Source organism: Anomaloglossus baeobatrachus, unplaced genomic scaffold (assembly GCF_048569485.1).
Source record: "Anomaloglossus baeobatrachus isolate aAnoBae1 unplaced genomic scaffold, aAnoBae1.hap1 Scaffold_718, whole genome shotgun sequence".
NCBI classification, from domain to species: domain Eukaryota; kingdom Metazoa; phylum Chordata; class Amphibia; order Anura; family Aromobatidae; genus Anomaloglossus; species Anomaloglossus baeobatrachus.
In genome coordinates, this window is record NW_027445094.1 from 25,948 (window position 1) to 41,076 (window position 15,129).

At 46.7% G+C, this 15,129-nt stretch overlaps 10 non-coding genes across 10 annotated transcripts; all 10 read left to right on the forward strand.

Annotated features, from left to right (window-relative positions):
• Positions 1-197: 197 nt before the first annotated feature.
• LOC142287215 (U2 spliceosomal RNA) lies at positions 198-385 on the forward strand. The gene has a single exon (XR_012748214.1). It is a non-coding gene; the product is annotated as a U2 spliceosomal RNA (small nuclear RNA).
• A 1,387-nt stretch (positions 386-1,772) lies between these two features.
• LOC142287236 (U2 spliceosomal RNA) lies at positions 1,773-1,963 on the forward strand. The gene has a single exon (XR_012748229.1). It is a non-coding gene; the product is annotated as a U2 spliceosomal RNA (small nuclear RNA).
• A 1,387-nt stretch (positions 1,964-3,350) lies between these two features.
• LOC142287237 (U2 spliceosomal RNA) lies at positions 3,351-3,541 on the forward strand. The gene has a single exon (XR_012748230.1). It is a non-coding gene; the product is annotated as a U2 spliceosomal RNA (small nuclear RNA).
• A 1,387-nt stretch (positions 3,542-4,928) lies between these two features.
• LOC142287214 (U2 spliceosomal RNA) lies at positions 4,929-5,120 on the forward strand. The gene has a single exon (XR_012748213.1). It is a non-coding gene; the product is annotated as a U2 spliceosomal RNA (small nuclear RNA).
• Positions 5,121-5,739: 619 nt separating this feature from the next.
• Positions 5,740-5,934, forward strand: LOC142287221 (U2 spliceosomal RNA). Its single transcript, XR_012748219.1, has one exon. It is a non-coding gene; the product is annotated as a U2 spliceosomal RNA (small nuclear RNA).
• A 1,387-nt stretch (positions 5,935-7,321) lies between these two features.
• Positions 7,322-7,512, forward strand: LOC142287238 (U2 spliceosomal RNA). Its single transcript, XR_012748231.1, has one exon. It is a non-coding gene; the product is annotated as a U2 spliceosomal RNA (small nuclear RNA).
• A 1,387-nt stretch (positions 7,513-8,899) lies between these two features.
• Positions 8,900-9,090, forward strand: LOC142287239 (U2 spliceosomal RNA). Its single transcript, XR_012748232.1, has one exon. It is a non-coding gene; the product is annotated as a U2 spliceosomal RNA (small nuclear RNA).
• A 1,387-nt stretch (positions 9,091-10,477) lies between these two features.
• Positions 10,478-10,668, forward strand: LOC142287241 (U2 spliceosomal RNA). Its single transcript, XR_012748233.1, has one exon. It is a non-coding gene; the product is annotated as a U2 spliceosomal RNA (small nuclear RNA).
• Positions 10,669-12,055: 1,387 nt separating this feature from the next.
• Positions 12,056-12,246, forward strand: LOC142287242 (U2 spliceosomal RNA). The gene has a single exon (XR_012748234.1). It is a non-coding gene; the product is annotated as a U2 spliceosomal RNA (small nuclear RNA).
• Positions 12,247-13,633: 1,387 nt separating this feature from the next.
• LOC142287243 (U2 spliceosomal RNA) lies at positions 13,634-13,824 on the forward strand. Its single transcript, XR_012748235.1, has one exon. It is a non-coding gene; the product is annotated as a U2 spliceosomal RNA (small nuclear RNA).
• The last annotated feature ends 1,305 nt before the right edge of the window (positions 13,825-15,129 follow it).

A 15,129-nucleotide genomic window follows, 5' to 3' on the forward strand; every position in this document is an offset into this window, starting at 1 on the left:
AGATTCATTGCAGTGGGCGGCGGCTGCAAAACGCACCATTCTTCTTGTTTTTGCTCTGCAAAGCAGCCTTTTCAAGGGTTGGCTTGGGTGACAAAATGTCTTGTGTAGGCGTGGGTTTGTCTCCCTCTCGCTCTCTCTCCCTAAGATGTGTCCGGCATAGGCCAGGGTGCCACTCGAGGCCCAAACCAATTCTGGTTATCGCTTCTCGGCCTTTTGGCTAAGATCAAGTGTAGTATCTGTTCTTAGTTTAATATTTGATACGTCCCCTATCTGGGGACCATATATTAAATGGATTTTTAGAACAGGGAGATGGAAAAAGAGCTTGCTCTGTCCACTCCACGCATTGACCTGGTATTGCAGTACCTCCAGGAACGGTGCACCCCTTCTTAACCCAGTTTCCAAAAGCAGAACTCAATTCACCTTATTCATATTAGCCCGATTTAATGAATTGGAAGAAAGCATACGTCTTCATATGCACCTCAATTTGGCCCATTCACTTTTCACACTTCCTCCTTTTGTTTTTTATCTTTCACACTTTTGACTTTCTTTATTCATCCAAATAGCAAACTCATCACCACTCAACCTGACCAACTCGGCTATGTCCCCGTGCTGCAGTTCTCTGTCTTATCTAGATCATTTGCAATTGAATGGAATAGATCCCTTTTGGACAAAGTGGATTCACCTGCTGCTGCAGTGACCACAGGTGTGATAAGATCTAGAATTGGCATCTGGTGCGATCTCTCCGCTTCCACTCCAAAGAAAGTTACCTGTTTATTCCTATCATGCATTGGTTTTTGGGGTTTTCTTTGAGTAATGATGATCTCTTTAGTAGTCTGTTGGCGCCCTCTCCTGGAGGAATAGTTTGCTTGCTCTTGGACATTCTAAAAGAGAGGTCATGATAGACATTGAGCTTCTGAGCTCAATTGGGGACAGTCATGGGTGATGAATGTTTGCAACCTACTGCGAAGCCTCATACCGCAATATAAGGAACGTCAAATACTAAGAAAGGGCGGCCTATGAAAGAATTACTACTTTCAATAAGTACACTTAAACGGCTAATTGGGAATAGAAAAACTGTAAAAAGCCCTCTGAGAAAGCCCCCCTCTAACCTTTGATAGTAAGCTTTTCTGTAGTCTGCCTGTTGATGTATTTTCCGTTTGAACTGTGCACAACATGAAGAGACGGAACACTGGCGGCTTGTCACAATGCCCCCCGATGACATCACAATAGCGCTGCTGCCTAGAAAACAAGCTGCGCAGAAGAAGTTGTTCTTTGGGTGGGAGGGTGGGCTAGTGGAAGGAGGGGGCAATCTCTTTTTTTCCCGGGTGGTAGGGGGATGACAGGAGAAGGGAAGCGGGTGGTGAGAAAGGTACAGAGGGCAGGGTTTGGGGGCTGGGAAGGAAAGGGAAAAGATTAGGGTTTGGGGATGATGAAAGGGCTTTCTACGGGTAAGGATGGCAAAGGGTGGCAGTGACGGAAAGTCAGGCAACCTGTCCTGTCCGTCTTTTTGTATCGTGAATTGGAAAGACTGCAAGGGGGAGGGGAGTTGCTTGCGCCCTAAAGGAGGAGTTATTCAGATTCATTGCAGTGGGCGGCGGCTGCAAAACGCACCATTCTTCTTGTTTTTGCTCTGCAAAGCAGCCTTTTCAAGGGTTGGCTTGGGTGACAAAATGTCTTGTGTAGGTGTGGGTTTGTCTCCCTCTCGCTCTCTCTCCCTAAGATGTGTCCGGCATAGGCCAGGGTGCCACTCGAGGCCCAAACCAATTCTGGTTATCGCTTCTCGGCCTTTTGGCTAAGATCAAGTGTAGTATCTGTTCTTATCAGTTTAATATCTGATACGTCCCCTATCTGGGGACCATATATTAAATGGATTTTTAGAACAGGGAGATGGAAAAAGAGCTTGCTCTGTCCACTCCACGCATTGACCTGGTATTGCAGTACCTCCAGGAACGGTGCACCCCTTCTTAACCCAGTTTCCAAAAGCAGAACTCAATTCACCTGATTCATATTAGCCCGATTTAATGAATTGGAAGAAAGCATACGTCTTCATATGCACCTCAATTTGGCCCATTCACTTTTCACACTTCCTCCTTTTGTTTTTTATCTTTCACACTTTTGACTTTCTTTATTCATCCAAATAGCAAACTCATCACCACTCAACCTGACCAACTCGGCTATGTCCCCGTGCTGCAGTTCTCTGTCTTATCTAGATCATTTGCAATTGAATGGAATAGATCCCTTTTGGACAAAGTGGATTCACCTGCTGCTGCAGTGACCACAGGTGTGATAAGATCTAGAATTGGCATCTGGTGCGATCTCTCCGCTTCCACTCCAAAGAAAGTTACCTGTTTATTCCTATCATGCATTGGTTTTTGGGGTTTTCTTTGAGTAATGATGATCTCTTTAGTAGTCTGTTGGCGCCCTCTCCTGGAGGAATAGTTTGCTTGCTCTTGGACATTCTAAAAGAGAGGTCATGATAGACATTGAGCTTCTGAGCTCAATTGGGGACAGTCATGGGTGATGAATGTTTGCAACCTACTGCGAAGCCTCATACCGCAATATAAGGAACGTCAAATACTAAGAAAGGGCGGCCTATGAAAGAATTACTACTTTCAATAAGTACACTTAAACGGCTAATTGGGAATAGAAAAACTGTAAAAAGCCCTCTGAGAAAGCCCCCCTCTAACCTTTGATAGTAAGCTTTTCTGTAGTCTGCCTGTTGATGTATTTTCCGTTTGAACTGTGCACAACATGAAGAGACGGAACACTGGCGGCTTGTCACAATGCCCCCCGATGACATCACAATAGCGCTGCTGCCTAGAAAACAAGCTGCGCAGAAGAAGTTGTTCTTTGGGTGGGAGGGTGGGCTAGTGGAAGGAGGGGGCAATCTCTTTTTTTCCCGGGTGGTAGGGGGATGACAGGAGAAGGGAAGCGGGTGGTGAGAAAGGTACAGAGGGCAGGGTTTGGGGGCTGGGAAGGAAAGGGAAAAGATTAGGGTTTGGGGATGATGAAAGGGCTTTCTACGGGTAAGGATGGCAAAGGGTGGCAGTGACGGAAAGTCAGGCAACCTGTCCTGTCCGTCTTTTTGTATCGTGAATTGGAAAGACTGCAAGGGGGAGGGGAGTTGCTTGCGCCCTAAAGGAGGAGTTATTCAGATTCATTGCAGTGGGCGGCGGCTGCAAAACGCACCATTCTTCTTGTTTTTGCTCTGCAAAGCAGCCTTTTCAAGGGTTGGCTTGGGTGACAAAATGTCTTGTGTAGGCGTGGGTTTGTCTCCCTCTCGCTCTCTCTCCCTAAGATGTGTCCGGCATAGGCCAGGGTGCCACTCGAGGCCCAAACCAATTCTGGTTATCGCTTCTCGGCCTTTTGGCTAAGATCAAGTGTAGTATCTGTTCTTATCAGTTTAATATCTGATACGTCCCCTATCTGGGGACCATATATTAAATGGATTTTTAGAACAGGGAGATGGAAAAAGAGCTTGCTCTGTCCACTCCACGCATTGACCTGGTATTGCAGTACCTCCAGGAACGGTGCACCCCTTCTTAACCCAGTTTCCAAAAGCAGAACTCAATTCACCTGATTCATATTAGCCCGATTTAATGAATTGGAAGAAAGCATACGTCTTCATATGCACCTCAATTTGGCCCATTCACTTTTCACACTTCCTCCTTTTGTTTTTTATCTTTCACACTTTTGACTTTCTTTATTCATCCAAATAGCAAACTCATCACCACTCAACCTGACCAACTCGGCTATGTCCCCGTGCTGCAGTTCTCTGTCTTATCTAGATCATTTGCAATTGAATGGAATAGATCCCTTTTGGACAAAGTGGATTCACCTGCTGCTGCAGTGACCACAGGTGTGATAAGATCTAGAATTGGCATCTGGTGCGATCTCTCCGCTTCCACTCCAAAGAAAGTTACCTGTTTATTCCTATCATGCATTGGTTTTTGGGGTTTTCTTTGAGTAATGATGATCTCTTTAGTAGTCTGTTGGCGCCCTCTCCTGGAGGAATAGTTTGCTTGCTCTTGGACATTCTAAAAGAGAGGTCATGATAGACATTGAGCTTCTGAGCTCAATTGGGGACAGTCATGGGTGATGAATGTTTGCAACCTACTGCGAAGCCTCATACCGCAATATAAGGAACGTCAAATACTAAGAAAGGGCGGCCTATGAAAGAATTACTACTTTCAATAAGTACACTTAAACGGCTAATTGGGAATAGAAAAACTGTAAAAAGCCCTCTGAGAAAGCCCCCCTCTAACCTTTGATAGTAAGCTTTTCTGTAGTCTGCCTGTTGATGTATTTTCCGTTTGAACTGTGCACAACATGAAGAGACGGAACACTGGCGGCTTGTCACAATGCCCCCCGATGACATCACAATAGCGCTGCTGCCTAGAAAACAAGCTGCGCAGAAGAAGTTGTTCTTTGGGTGGGAGGGTGGGCTAGTGGAAGGAGGGGGCAATCTCTTTTTTTCCCGGGTGGTAGGGGGATGACAGGAGAAGGGAAGCGGGTGGTGAGAAAGGTACAGAGGGCAGGGTTTGGGGGCTGGGAAGGAAAGGGAAAAGATTAGGGTTTGGGGATGATGAAAGGGCTTTCTACGGGTAAGGATGGCAAAGGGTGGCAGTGACGGAAAGTCAGGCAACCTGTCCTGTCCGTCTTTTTGTATCGTGAATTGGAAAGACTGCAAGGGGGAGGGGAGTTGCTTGCGCCCTAAAGGAGGAGTTATTCAGATTCATTGCAGTGGGCGGCGGCTGCAAAACGCACCATTCTTCTTGTTTTTGCTCTGCAAAGCAGCCTTTTCAAGGGTTGGCTTGGGTGACAAAATGTCTTGTGTAGGCGTGGGTTTGTCTCCCTCTCGCTCTCTCTCCCTAAGATGTGTCCGGCATAGGCCAGGGTGCCACTCGAGGCCCAAACCAATTCTGGTTATCGCTTCTCGGCCTTTTGGCTAAGATCAAGTGTAGTATCTGTTCTTATCAGTTTAATATCTGATACGTCCCCTATCTGGGGACCATATATTAAATGGATTTTTAGAACAGGGAGATGGAAAAAGAGCTTGCTCTGTCCACTCCACGCATTGACCTGGTATTGCAGTACCTCCAGGAAGCAATGTGCCCCAGGACTGACGACCCTGGAGTGAGTCTGAGCTTGCTGGCTTGGGACCCCGGCGAGCCTTGGGCTCTGTAGCACACCGTACCTTGCCCTTTCATACTTTCTGAGCATATTGCTCTATCCCGGCCTTCTGGCTAGGAAGGGAAATTTTTATAATCATGGTCGGAGGTCCGTTCAGCTTTGGGCTGAGAAACCAACACCCGGTTGGAGGTCCGGGTCAGCTTCGGCTGAGAAACCAACACCCGGTTGGAGGTCTGGGTCAGCTTCGGCTGAGAAACCAACACCCGGTTGGAGGTCCGGGTCAGCTTCGGCTGAGAAACCAACACCCGGTTGGAGGTCCGGTTAGCCTTGGGCTGAGAAACCAACACCGGTTGACGGTCCGGGCAGTTTCGGCTGCGAAACCAACAACTAGTAGCTCTCTACTCCACTTGGGTAAGATGCCTGGGTGGACGCTGGGAGCAACGACAAGGCTCAACCAGGCTTCGGCTTGGGGGAGCACCGAAGATCCCTGACCCTTGCTGTGGCCTTCTGGCTCGGAGGGACGGGGTTGATTTTTGGGGACCCTCTCCTCACGGAGGGGTCCACACGAATCCTAGCCTTTGCACTGTTTTTGGTGTGACTTCGGTCATGCATTTTTTGCGGTGCTTTGGAAAGCTTCATTAAATCAAATCTGTTCTTATCAGTTTAATATCTGATACGTCCCCTATCTGGGGACCATATATTAAATGGATTTTTAGAACAGGGAGATGGAAAAAGAGCTTGCTCTGTCCACTCCACGCATTGACCTGGTATTGCAGTACCTCCAGGAACGGTGCACCCCTTCTTAACCCAGTTTCCAAAAGCAGAACTCAATTCACCTGATTCATATTAGCCCGATTTAATGAATTGGAAGAAAGCATACGTCTTCATATGCACCTCAATTTGGCCCATTCACTTTTCACACTTCCTCCTTTTGTTTTTTATCTTTCACACTTTTGACTTTCTTTATTCATCCAAATAGCAAACTCATCACCACTCAACCTGACCAACTCGGCTATGTCCCCGTGCTGCAGTTCTCTGTCTTATCTAGATCATTTGCAATTGAATGGAATAGATCCCTTTTGGACAAAGTGGATTCACCTGCTGCTGCAGTGACCACAGGTGTGATAAGATCTAGAATTGGCATCTGGTGCGATCTCTCCGCTTCCACTCCAAAGAAAGTTACCTGTTTATTCCTATCATGCATTGGTTTTTGGGGTTTTCTTTGAGTAATGATGATCTCTTTAGTAGTCTGTTGGCGCCCTCTCCTGGAGGAATAGTTTGCTTGCTCTTGGACATTCTAAAAGAGAGGTCATGATAGACATTGAGCTTCTGAGCTCAATTGGGGACAGTCATGGGTGATGAATGTTTGCAACCTACTGCGAAGCCTCATACCGCAATATAAGGAACGTCAAATACTAAGAAAGGGCGGCCTATGAAAGAATTACTACTTTCAATAAGTACACTTAAACGGCTAATTGGGAATAGAAAAACTGTAAAAAGCCCTCTGAGAAAGCCCCCCTCTAACCTTTGATAGTAAGCTTTTCTGTAGTCTGCCTGTTGATGTATTTTCCGTTTGAACTGTGCACAACATGAAGAGACGGAACACTGGCGGCTTGTCACAATGCCCCCCGATGACATCACAATAGCGCTGCTGCCTAGAAAACAAGCTGCGCAGAAGAAGTTGTTCTTTGGGTGGGAGGGTGGGCTAGTGGAAGGAGGGGGCAATCTCTTTTTTTCCCGGGTGGTAGGGGGATGACAGGAGAAGGGAAGCGGGTGGTGAGAAAGGTACAGAGGGCAGGGTTTGGGGGCTGGGAAGGAAAGGGAAAAGATTAGGGTTTGGGGATGATGAAAGGGCTTTCTACGGGTAAGGATGGCAAAGGGTGGCAGTGACGGAAAGTCAGGCAACCTGTCCTGTCCGTCTTTTTGTATCGTGAATTGGAAAGACTGCAAGGGGGAGGGGAGTTGCTTGCGCCCTAAAGGAGGAGTTATTCAGATTCATTGCAGTGGGCGGCGGCTGCAAAACGCACCATTCTTCTTGTTTTTGCTCTGCAAAGCAGCCTTTTCAAGGGTTGGCTTGGGTGACAAAATGTCTTGTGTAGGCGTGGGTTTGTCTCCCTCTCGCTCTCTCTCCCTAAGATGTGTCCGGCATAGGCCAGGGTGCCACTCGAGGCCCAAACCAATTCTGGTTATCGCTTCTCGGCCTTTTGGCTAAGATCAAGTGTAGTATCTGTTCTTATCAGTTTAATATCTGATACGTCCCCTATCTGGGGACCATATATTAAATGGATTTTTAGAACAGGGAGATGGAAAAAGAGCTTGCTCTGTCCACTCCACGCATTGACCTGGTATTGCAGTACCTCCAGGAACGGTGCACCCCTTCTTAACCCAGTTTCCAAAAGCAGAACTCAATTCACCTGATTCATATTAGCCCGATTTAATGAATTGGAAGAAAGCATACGTCTTCATATGCACCTCAATTTGGCCCATTCACTTTTCACACTTCCTCCTTTTGTTTTTTATCTTTCACACTTTTGACTTTCTTTATTCATCCAAATAGCAAACTCATCACCACTCAACCTGACCAACTCGGCTATGTCCCCGTGCTGCAGTTCTCTGTCTTATCTAGATCATTTGCAATTGAATGGAATAGATCCCTTTTGGACAAAGTGGATTCACCTGCTGCTGCAGTGACCACAGGTGTGATAAGATCTAGAATTGGCATCTGGTGCGATCTCTCCGCTTCCACTCCAAAGAAAGTTACCTGTTTATTCCTATCATGCATTGGTTTTTGGGGTTTTCTTTGAGTAATGATGATCTCTTTAGTAGTCTGTTGGCGCCCTCTCCTGGAGGAATAGTTTGCTTGCTCTTGGACATTCTAAAAGAGAGGTCATGATAGACATTGAGCTTCTGAGCTCAATTGGGGACAGTCATGGGTGATGAATGTTTGCAACCTACTGCGAAGCCTCATACCGCAATATAAGGAACGTCAAATACTAAGAAAGGGCGGCCTATGAAAGAATTACTACTTTCAATAAGTACACTTAAACGGCTAATTGGGAATAGAAAAACTGTAAAAAGCCCTCTGAGAAAGCCCCCCTCTAACCTTTGATAGTAAGCTTTTCTGTAGTCTGCCTGTTGATGTATTTTCCGTTTGAACTGTGCACAACATGAAGAGACGGAACACTGGCGGCTTGTCACAATGCCCCCCGATGACATCACAATAGCGCTGCTGCCTAGAAAACAAGCTGCGCAGAAGAAGTTGTTCTTTGGGTGGGAGGGTGGGCTAGTGGAAGGAGGGGGCAATCTCTTTTTTTCCCGGGTGGTAGGGGGATGACAGGAGAAGGGAAGCGGGTGGTGAGAAAGGTACAGAGGGCAGGGTTTGGGGGCTGGGAAGGAAAGGGAAAAGATTAGGGTTTGGGGATGATGAAAGGGCTTTCTACGGGTAAGGATGGCAAAGGGTGGCAGTGACGGAAAGTCAGGCAACCTGTCCTGTCCGTATTTTTGTATCGTGAATTGGAAAGACTGCAAGGGGGAGGGGAGTTGCTTGCGCCCTAAAGGAGGAGTTATTCAGATTCATTGCAGTGGGCGGCGGCTGCAAAACGCACCATTCTTCTTGTTTTTGCTCTGCAAAGCAGCCTTTTCAAGGGTTGGCTTGGGTGACAAAATGTCTTGTGTAGGCGTGGGTTTGTCTCCCTCTCGCTCTCTCTCCCTAAGATGTGTCCGGCATAGGCCAGGGTGCCACTCGAGGCCCAAACCAATTCTGGTTATCGCTTCTCGGCCTTTTGGCTAAGATCAAGTGTAGTATCTGTTCTTATCAGTTTAATATCTGATACGTCCCCTATCTGGGGACCATATATTAAATGGATTTTTAGAACAGGGAGATGGAAAAAGAGCTTGCTCTGTCCACTCCACGCATTGACCTGGTATTGCAGTACCTCCAGGAACGGTGCACCCCTTCTTAACCCAGTTTCCAAAAGCAGAACTCAATTCACCTGATTCATATTAGCCCGATTTAATGAATTGGAAGAAAGCATACGTCTTCATATGCACCTCAATTTGGCCCATTCACTTTTCACACTTCCTCCTTTTGTTTTTTATCTTTCACACTTTTGACTTTCTTTATTCATCCAAATAGCAAACTCATCACCACTCAACCTGACCAACTCGGCTATGTCCCCGTGCTGCAGTTCTCTGTCTTATCTAGATCATTTGCAATTGAATGGAATAGATCCCTTTTGGACAAAGTGGATTCACCTGCTGCTGCAGTGACCACAGGTGTGATAAGATCTAGAATTGGCATCTGGTGCGATCTCTCCGCTTCCACTCCAAAGAAAGTTACCTGTTTATTCCTATCATGCATTGGTTTTTGGGGTTTTCTTTGAGTAATGATGATCTCTTTAGTAGTCTGTTGGCGCCCTCTCCTGGAGGAATAGTTTGCTTGCTCTTGGACATTCTAAAAGAGAGGTCATGATAGACATTGAGCTTCTGAGCTCAATTGGGGACAGTCATGGGTGATGAATGTTTGCAACCTACTGCGAAGCCTCATACCGCAATATAAGGAACGTCAAATACTAAGAAAGGGCGGCCTATGAAAGAATTACTACTTTCAATAAGTACACTTAAACGGCTAATTGGGAATAGAAAAACTGTAAAAAGCCCTCTGAGAAAGCCCCCCTCTAACCTTTGATAGTAAGCTTTTCTGTAGTCTGCCTGTTGATGTATTTTCCGTTTGAACTGTGCACAACATGAAGAGACGGAACACTGGCGGCTTGTCACAATGCCCCCCGATGACATCACAATAGCGCTGCTGCCTAGAAAACAAGCTGCGCAGAAGAAGTTGTTCTTTGGGTGGGAGGGTGGGCTAGTGGAAGGAGGGGGCAATCTCTTTTTTTCCCGGGTGGTAGGGGGATGACAGGAGAAGGGAAGCGGGTGGTGAGAAAGGTACAGAGGGCAGGGTTTGGGGGCTGGGAAGGAAAGGGAAAAGATTAGGGTTTGGGGATGATGAAAGGGCTTTCTACGGGTAAGGATGGCAAAGGGTGGCAGTGACGGAAAGTCAGGCAACCTGTCCTGTCCGTCTTTTTGTATCGTGAATTGGAAAGACTGCAAGGGGGAGGGGAGTTGCTTGCGCCCTAAAGGAGGAGTTATTCAGATTCATTGCAGTGGGCGGCGGCTGCAAAACGCACCATTCTTCTTGTTTTTGCTCTGCAAAGCAGCCTTTTCAAGGGTTGGCTTGGGTGACAAAATGTCTTGTGTAGGCGTGGGTTTGTCTCCCTCTCGCTCTCTCTCCCTAAGATGTGTCCGGCATAGGCCAGGGTGCCACTCGAGGCCCAAACCAATTCTGGTTATCGCTTCTCGGCCTTTTGGCTAAGATCAAGTGTAGTATCTGTTCTTATCAGTTTAATATCTGATACGTCCCCTATCTGGGGACCATATATTAAATGGATTTTTAGAACAGGGAGATGGAAAAAGAGCTTGCTCTGTCCACTCCACGCATTGACCTGGTATTGCAGTACCTCCAGGAACGGTGCACCCCTTCTTAACCCAGTTTCCAAAAGCAGAACTCAATTCACCTGATTCATATTAGCCCGATTTAATGAATTGGAAGAAAGCATACGTCTTCATATGCACCTCAATTTGGCCCATTCACTTTTCACACTTCCTCCTTTTGTTTTTTATCTTTCACACTTTTGACTTTCTTTATTCATCCAAATAGCAAACTCATCACCACTCAACCTGACCAACTCGGCTATGTCCCCGTGCTGCAGTTCTCTGTCTTATCTAGATCATTTGCAATTGAATGGAATAGATCCCTTTTGGACAAAGTGGATTCACCTGCTGCTGCAGTGACCACAGGTGTGATAAGATCTAGAATTGGCATCTGGTGCGATCTCTCCGCTTCCACTCCAAAGAAAGTTACCTGTTTATTCCTATCATGCATTGGTTTTTGGGGTTTTCTTTGAGTAATGATGATCTCTTTAGTAGTCTGTTGGCGCCCTCTCCTGGAGGAATAGTTTGCTTGCTCTTGGACATTCTAAAAGAGAGGTCATGATAGACATTGAGCTTCTGAGCTCAATTGGGGACAGTCATGGGTGATGAATGTTTGCAACCTACTGCGAAGCCTCATACCGCAATATAAGGAACGTCAAATACTAAGAAAGGGCGGCCTATGAAAGAATTACTACTTTCAATAAGTACACTTAAACGGCTAATTGGGAATAGAAAAACTGTAAAAAGCCCTCTGAGAAAGCCCCCCTCTAACCTTTGATAGTAAGCTTTTCTGTAGTCTGCCTGTTGATGTATTTTCCGTTTGAACTGTGCACAACATGAAGAGACGGAACACTGGCGGCTTGTCACAATGCCCCCCGATGACATCACAATAGCGCTGCTGCCTAGAAAACAAGCTGCGCAGAAGAAGTTGTTCTTTGGGTGGGAGGGTGGGCTAGTGGAAGGAGGGGGCAATCTCTTTTTTTCCCGGGTGGTAGGGGGATGACAGGAGAAGGGAAGCGGGTGGTGAGAAAGGTACAGAGGGCAGGGTTTGGGGGCTGGGAAGGAAAGGGAAAAGATTAGGGTTTGGGGATGATGAAAGGGCTTTCTACGGGTAAGGATGGCAAAGGGTGGCAGTGACGGAAAGTCAGGCAACCTGTCCTGTCCGTCTTTTTGTATCGTGAATTGGAAAGACTGCAAGGGGGAGGGGAGTTGCTTGCGCCCTAAAGGAGGAGTTATTCAGATTCATTGCAGTGGGCGGCGGCTGCAAAACGCACCATTCTTCTTGTTTTTGCTCTGCAAAGCAGCCTTTTCAAGGGTTGGCTTGGGTGACAAAATGTCTTGTGTAGGCGTGGGTTTGTCTCCCTCTCGCTCTCTCTCCCTAAGATGTGTCCGGCATAGGCCAGGGTGCCACTCGAGGCCCAAACCAATTCTGGTTATCGCTTCTCGGCCTTTTGGCTAAGATCAAGTGTAGTATCTGTTCTTATCAGTTTAATATCTGATACGTCCCCTATCTGGGGACCATATATTAAATGGATTTTTAGAACAGGGAGATGGAAAAAGAGCTTGCTCTGTCCACTCCACGCATTGACCTGGTATTGCAGTACCTCCAGGAACGGTGCACCCCTTCTTAACCCAGTTTCCAAAAGCAGAACTCAATTCACCTGATTCATATTAGCCCGATTTAATGAATTGGAAGAAAGCATACGTCTTCATATGCACCTCAATTTGGCCCATTCACTTTTCACACTTCCTCCTTTTGTTTTTTATCTTTCACACTTTTGACTTTCTTTATTCATCCAAATAGCAAACTCATCACCACTCAACCTGACCAACTCGGCTATGTCCCCGTGCTGCAGTTCTCTGTCTTATCTAGATCATTTGCAATTGAATGGAATAGATCCCTTTTGGACAAAGTGGATTCACCTGCTGCTGCAGTGACCACAGGTGTGATAAGATCTAGAATTGGCATCTGGTGCGATCTCTCCGCTTCCACTCCAAAGAAAGTTACCTGTTTATTCCTATCATGCATTGGTTTTTGGGGTTTTCTTTGAGTAATGATGATCTCTTTAGTAGTCTGTTGGCGCCCTCTCCTGGAGGAATAGTTTGCTTGCTCTTGGACATTCTAAAAGAGAGGTCATGATAGACATTGAGCTTCTGAGCTCAATTGGGGACAGTCATGGGTGATGAATGTTTGCAACCTACTGCGAAGCCTCATACCGCAATATAAGGAACGTCAAATACTAAGAAAGGGCGGCCTATGAAAGAATTACTACTTTCAATAAGTACACTTAAACGGCTAATTGGGAATAGAAAAACTGTAAAAAGCCCTCTGAGAAAGCCCCCCTCTAACCTTTGATAGTAAGCTTTTCTGTAGTGTGCCTGTTGATGTATTTTCCGTTTGAACTGTGCACAACATGAAGAGACGGAACACTGGCGGCTTGTCACAATGCCCCCCGATGACATCACAATAGCGCTGCTGCCTAGAAAACAAGCTGCGCAGAAGAAGTTGTTCTTTGGGTGGGAGGGTGGGCTAGTGGAAGGAGGGGGCAATCTCTTTTTTTCCCGGGTGGTAGGGGGATGACAGGAGAAGGGAAGCGGGTGGTGAGAAAGGTACAGAGGGCAGGGTTTGGGGGCTGGGAAGGAAAGGGAAAAGATTAGGGTTTGGGGATGATGAAAGGGCTTTCTACGGGTAAGGATGGCAAAGGGTGGCAGTGACGGAAAGTCAGGCAACCTGTCCTGTCCGTCTTTTTGTATCGTGAATTGGAAAGACTGCAAGGGGGAGGGGAGTTGCTTGCGCCCTAAAGGAGGAGTTATTCAGATTCATTGCAGTGGGCGGCGGCTGCAAAACGCACCATTCTTCTTGTTTTTGCTCTGCAAAGCAGCCTTTTCAAGGGTTGGCTTGGGTGACAAAATGTCTTGTGTAGGCGTGGGTTTGTCTCCCTCTCGCTCTCTCTCCCTAAGATGTGTCCGGCATAGGCCAGGGTGCCACTCGAGGCCCAAACCAATTCTGGTTATCGCTTCTCGGCCTTTTGGCTAAGATCAAGTGTAGTATCTGTTCTTATCAGTTTAATATCTGATACGTCCCCTATCTGGGGACCATATATTAAATGGATTTTTAGAACAGGGAGATGGAAAAAGAGCTTGCTCTGTCCACTCCACGCATTGACCTGGTATTGCAGTACCTCCAGGAACGGTGCACCCCTTCTTAACCCAGTTTCCAAAAGCAGAACTCAATTCACCTGATTCATATTAGCCCGATTTAATGAATTGGAAGAAAGCATACGTCTTCATATGCACCTCAATTTGGCCCATTCACTTTTCACACTTCCTCCTTTTGTTTTTTATCTTTCACACTTTTGACTTTCTTTATTCATCCAAATAGCAAACTCATCACCACTCAACCTGACCAACTCGGCTATGTCCCCGTGCTGCAGTTCTCTGTCTTATCTAGATCATTTGCAATTGAATGGAATAGATCCCTTTTGGACAAAGTGGATTCACCAGCTGCTGCAGTGACCACAGGTGTGATAAGATCTAGAATTGGCATCTGGTGCGATCTCTCCGCTTCCACTCCAAAGAAAGTTACCTGTTTATTCCTATCATGCATTGGTTTTTGGGGTTTTCTTTGAGTAATGATGATCTCTTTAGTAGTCTGTTGGCGCCCTCTCCTGGAGGAATAGTTTGCTTGCTCTTGGACATTCTAAAAGAGAGGTCATGATAGACATTGAGCTTCTGAGCTCAATTGGGGACAGTCATGGGTGATGAATGTTTGCAACCTACTGCGAAGCCTCATACCGCAATATAAGGAACGTCAAATACTAAGAAAGGGCGGCCTATGAAAGAATTACTACTTTCAATAAGTACACTTAAACGGCTAATTGGGAATAGAAAAACTGTAAAAAGCCCTCTGAGAAAGCCCCCCTCTAACCTTTGATAGTAAGCTTTTCTGTAGTCTGCCTGTTGATGTATTTTCCGTTTGAACTGTGCACAACATGAAGAGACGGAACACTGGCGGCTTGTCACAATGCCCCCCGATGACATCACAATAGCGCTGCTGCCTAGAAAACAAGCTGCGCAGAAGAAGTTGTTCTTTGGGTGGGAGGGTGGGCTAGTGGAAGGAGGGGGCAATCTCTTTTTTTCCCGGGTGGTAGGGGGATGACAGGAGAAGGGAAGCGGGTGGTGAGAAAGGTACAGAGGGCAGGGTTTGGGGGCTGGGAAGGAAAGGGAAAAGATTAGGGTTTGGGGATGATGAAAGGGCTTTCTACGGGTAAGGATGGCAAAGGGTGGCAGTGACGGAAAGTCAGGCAACCTGTCCTGTCCGTCTTTTTGTATCGTGAATTGGAAAGACTGCAAGGGGGAGGGGAGTTGCTTGCGCCCTAAAGGAGGAGTTATTCAGATTCATTGCAGTGGGCGGCGGCTGCAAAACGCACCATTCTTCTTGTTTTTGCTCTGCAAAGCAGCCTTTTCAAGGGTTGGCTTGGGTGACAAAATGTCTTGTGTAGGCGTGGG